We start from the raw sequence: 6,386 nt of genomic DNA, 5'->3' as shown, positions 1-6,386 counted from the left end.
GCATCCTCATCCCTTGTTCAGCGCCTCCTCACCCTGTTCGCGCATCCTCACCCTGTTCTGTGCATCCTACTGTTCGTGTCCTCACCCTGTTCGGTGCATCCTCCCCTGTTCTGTCATACTCACCCTGTTCCGGTTCCTCCCTGTTCGCGCAATCTCACTGTTGCGAGATCTCACCTGTTCCGCGCATCTCACTGTTCCGCGCATCCTCACCCTGTTCCGCGCTCCTACCTGTTTGTGATCTCTCCCTGTTCCAGCACCTCACCCTGTTCCGGCTCCCACCCTGTTCTGTGCATGCCTCACCTGTTCTGTGCATCCTCTCCTTGTTCTGTGCATCTCACCTGTTCCGCGCATCCTCACCTGTTCGCGCCACTCCCCCTGTTCTGTGATCCTATGTTCCGTGCAATCTACCCTATTTCGGTGGCACCTCTCACTGTCTGTGCATCCTCACCCTGTTCTGTGCATCCCCTTTTTCACTGTTCGAGGCATCCTACCTGTTCTGTGATCCTTCACCCTGTTCTGTGCATCCTCAACCTGTTCTCGCTCCTCCTGTTCTGTGCCATCTCCTCCTTTTCTGTGATCCTCTCCTGTCTGTGCATCCTAAACCCTGTTCTGTGCTTCTCACCGGTTCATGCATCTCACCCTGTTCGGCATCCTCTCCTGTTTCGCGCATCACACCTGTTCCGCGCCATCCTCATCTGTTCCACGCATCCTCACCTGTTCTGTGCTCCTCCCTGTTCGCGATACTCACCCAGTTCCACGTATCCTCACCTGTTCTGTGCTCTCACCATGTTCTGTGATCCTCACCTGTTTGTGCATCTCACCTGTTGTGCTCCCTCACCCTGTCTGTGCCATCATCACTGTTCGTGCATCCTCAAACCTGTTCTGTGCATCTCACCTGTTCCGCGCATCCTCACCGCTGTTCTCACGTATCTCACCTGTTAGCGCACCTCACTGTTCCGGATCTCACCTGTTCGCGAATTCACCTGTTCTGAGCATCTCACCCTGTTCCGCGCATCCTCACCTGTTCTGTGCATCCTCACCTGTTCCGTGGCATCATCACTGCTCGCGCACCTCACCCTGTTCGCGCATCCTCACCTGTTCCGTGGCATCCTCGCCTGTTCCGGCATCCTCGCCTGTTCCGCGCTCCTTCATCTGTTCTGTGCATCCTCACCTGTTCCGGCAATCCTCCCCTGTTTCCACGTTATCTCACCTGTTCACGTATCCCTCACCCTGTTCTCTGTGCATTCTCACCTGTTCTGTGCATCCTCACCTGTATCGAGCATCTCACCCTGTTCCGTGCATTCCCCTTGTTCCGCGATCCTCACCCTGTTTCCGGCATCCTCCCGGTTCCGTGCAACCTCGCCCTTGTCGTGCATCCTTCGCCTGTACCGAGCATCCTCACCCCCGTTTTCTTCGTTTCCTCTCCCGTTTGCCTCGCATCTTTACTCCTAATTCTCACATATCTAGACCTCTTCTTCATTTCACTAGCTTGCATCAAATCTGTATCCTTTTCTATCCATTCCTATTCTTTCGCAGGTCCTCATGGACCCACCTGTCGTCTGATGCAACAAACTACACAATCGCCGCACACCACGCATATACAGATTGGTACAGGCATCACATTACTGTTCAGCCTTCTTTACTTTCACATTTGGCTTTCCTTTTTATGTTGTTTAAATTTCGTTCCTTTCGTTTTATGAATTTTGTTATTTTTCACTTTTACGTAAGGGTTTTGTCCCGTTTTCTCATGTAGCATGCTGATGTAATCAGAATTTCGCAGTGTGTTGTTTTTATTACTTTTGTGTTTTATACTTTGGGTGGATTTATTTTTTTTTGAGGAAATCAGCTGCATCAATTTAGTTTGACTTACAATTTAAGTTATTGCCATTTCCTTTTTATTTGTTTTATTTTACTAATTGGCATGAGGTTACCTTTTAGCGTTTTTGCACGTTTGTGTTGGCGTTTCTTTATTCACCTGCGATCTTTTGTTTTAATAATCTTGCATATGCCGTGGTTAGTCTCATAATTTAATGATTTGATTTGTTTTACCTTATTTTGTTATCTTTTATGCTTTCACCGAGCTTGTTTTTATAATTTTGTTATATTGTATTCTTTAAAGTGTTTTCGTCATTGCATCTTTTAATATTTCTTATCATGTTGTTATAGTTCTATTTATTTTAATGTTAATTACTCTATTTTTATTCAACATTACTTCCTTTTATACTGTATATATATATATATTTTTACGTTAGCAATCCTAACATGAAGTAAGTCATAATAACTTATTACATGACCTGGAAACAAAAATGTATGTCCCAGTAACAGGGCTCGAAACACCCCCCTGGATTCGAAAAATAAAGAGTGTCGCCCGACTTTGAGTGTGGTCAATTACCTTCTGCGAGACAGCTGGGTGCCCTAGCGGGAAATTCATCACAAAAGGTGACCTATGTAGCCCGTATTTTTACGTTATTGCACATTAGGAGTGGGACGGCTGTAATTACTATATAAAGATCACCCTGGAAATGTTAAGAAAAATACTTCGTTTTTTTTTATCATTGCTCTTTTATCATAGGTCCACTTTATATGAATTATTTTTTTTTTTTTTATTTAATGTTATCACTTTTATTCGTATTGTTACTGCTGACATTATTACTGATGATGCTTTGCCATAGTTTTAATATTAGCTCTCCAAACGTAAACTCTACCCGGCACCCGATTATTGAATCTGGGAGGGGATACATTGTGCTTTATTATAGAGGGACCAAACGTGGCCCAGTACTGGCCCTAACCCGCCCTATCGGGGTCCCTGAGTCACAGAACCCTTATATATAAAAACGATATAAAAAAGATAGATGATAGATAAACATGTGTGTTGGTATATATAGTATGTAAAATAATAATTATATTATATAAAAAATTATACAAAATATATATATAATATATATATAAATATATATATTTTAAAAATATATATATTATAGGTATATATATAAAAAAAATTTATAAATATAAATTTTAAAAAATGTAATTTGTGAGGTGGGTGTGGTGGGGTGTGTGTGTTGTATACTTTTAAAAAAAAAAATATAAAAAAACAAATTAAATATAAATATTAAAAACCCCTATAAATAAATTTGTGTTGTTGTGGTGTGGGGTGGGGTGCGTTGGTGTTTTAAATATATATAAAAATAAATAAATTATAAAATAATATAAATAATAAAAAAATATAAAAAATAAAAAATATAAAAAATAAAATAAAAAATATATTATTAAATAAATAAATTAAATAATATATATAAATATATAATATTAAATAAAAAAAAAAAATATATAAAAATACGTATAAAATTATATAAATTATCCTAAAACATATTATAAAAAAATAAAAAATATATAAAATATAAAAAAATAGTGTGTGGGGGGGTTGTGTGTTTTGGTGGGGTGTGGTGTGGTGGTGGGTGTGTGGTGTGTGATGTGTGTGGTGTGGTGTGTGTGTATAAAAAAATATAAATATAAAATATACAAAACTAATATAATATACATTTATACCATTGTATTAAATATAATAAATTATAAATAAATAAAAAAGAAAATGAAAAAATAAATATGAAATGTAAATAAAATATATTATATTTTAAAAAAAAATATAAAAAAAAAAATAATAAATAATATTAAATATATATATATATAAAAATAAATAAATATAAAAATTAAAATTTAATAAAATATAAAAAAATAAAAAAAATATAAATAAAATATAATATATAAGGGTTTGTGTGTATTTGTATAAATACAAATATAGTAAAAAAATTATATAAATATATAAATAAATAAATATAAATATATATTATGAATGAAAAAATTAATATATATATATATTTTATATAAAAAAAAAAATTAAATTTAAATATAAAATATATAAAAAAATTTCCACCTAAATATATAATTTATTTAAAATTATTTTATAAATATAAAAAAAATATAAAAAAAAAAATATCTATAAAAATATTAATAAAAAAATATAAACACAAAAAACCCCCCAAAAAATAAATAAAAGAAATTACATAAAAAAAATAAAATTAATTAATATATAAAAATTAATAAATAATAAAAAAAAAAAAAAAAAATATATTTTATAAATTAAGGTTTTTGTGTGGGGTGGTGTGTGGTGTGTGTGGTTGTGGTGTGGGGTGTGTGTTTTGAGTGTGTGTGTGTGTGTGTGTGTGTGTGTGTGGGTGTGTGTTTTTGTGTGTGTGTGTGTGGGTGTTTTTGTTGGTGTGTGTGTGTGTGTTTTTGTGTTTGTGGTGTGTGTGGTGTGTGTGGTTTTTTTTGTTGTGTGTGTTGTGTGTGGTTTGTGTGTGTGTGTGTTGTGATTTGTGTGGGGTGGTTGTAACCAAATTAAAAACACAAAAACCACAAAAACCAAAAAACACTCCAAAAACAAACCAAAGAAATCGACACCAAACACTAATACACACCTACCAAACACACATACAAACACCACACACACACACACACACAAACACACACACTACACAACACACAACACAAACACACACAAACCACAACAAACAAACATAAACAACACACAAACACACACACTCAACAACACACACAATAACACACACAACACAACAAAAAAAAATACAAAAACACACACACACACACAACAAACACACACACACAAACAACACAACAAAACACACAACACACACACACCCAACCAAACACACACACAAACACACAGACACACACACTCACCAAAATACACACACCCACTCACACACACAAATACACACACACACACACACTCACCACACACAACACACAACCACACACATACACACCATATCACACACACACATACACACCACACACAACTACACACAACAAAAAACACACACACACACACAACACAAACACACAACACACAAACTACAAACACAAACAAACCCCTACACAACAAACACCACACCCACAACACAAAAACAACACACACACAACACAAAACACACAAAAACACCCAAACACACACACACCACAAACACTACACACCAAACAACACACACACACCCACACACACCCAAAAACACAACCCATCCACACACAAAAACACACACCAAAAAAAAAACACACATCACACACAACACACAAAACACACAAACACACACAACCAACACACACACCACACAACACACACACACACATAACACACACAACACACACACAACACAAACACAACAAACACACAACACAAACACACACACTCACAAACAACACACACTAATAACACACACACACACACACACACACACACCGACACACACACCACACACACACAAACAACACAACCCACAAAACACAAACATATATACACAATACACAACACAAAAAACACAACACAACATCCACACCACACACACACCCACACCCAACCAGACACACACACAAACACAACACACACACACCCCAAACACAAAAACACACACACACACACAACACACAAACACACACACACACACAACCCAACACACACCACACACCCCCACGCACACACAAACAAAACACAAAACACACACACACACACACAACCACACAAACACACCAAAACACAAAAACACACACACACAAACAAAAACACACAACAAACACACAAACAAAAACACACAGACACACAACACACCACCACAACACACCCACACACCCCCACACCACAACACACAACACACACACACACTACTACAAAACACAACATAACAACAAACACACACACACACAATCACACACACAAAACACACAACACACACACACAAAACACCCCACACACAACACACCAAACAACAACCCACAACACACCAACAAACCCACCACACACACACAACCCACACACAAACACACACACACACACACCACATCACACACCCACACCCAAACAAACCCACACACACAAACACACACCACACACAAACACACACCACACAACACAACACCACCATACCAACAAACACAACACAACCACAATAACAAACACAACACCACCACAACACCCACACACACCACACACACACACACAACACATAAAAAACACACAAACACCACCACAAAAAAAACACACAACACCAACACACACACACTCACACACACAACACACAACAACACACAACAAACAAACACACACAAACACCCACACACAACCCACAAACCACACAACACACCACACACCACAAACACCCAAACAACAAACACACAAACACACAACACACACCCAAACACACACACACACACAACAACAAAAAACAAACACACACAAAACAAACACAAACAACACAACACACACAACACCACACACCAACCCACAACAACACAAAACCCACAAACACCCAAACAAC

The sequence above is a fragment of the Penaeus japonicus genome, unplaced genomic scaffold, assembly GCF_977035675.1.
Source record: "Penaeus japonicus unplaced genomic scaffold, GWHDUDI00000001_assembly GWHDUDI00000009, whole genome shotgun sequence".
NCBI lineage: Eukaryota > Metazoa > Arthropoda > Malacostraca > Decapoda > Penaeidae > Penaeus > Penaeus japonicus.
Note: the sequence above shows the minus strand (reverse complement) of the source record.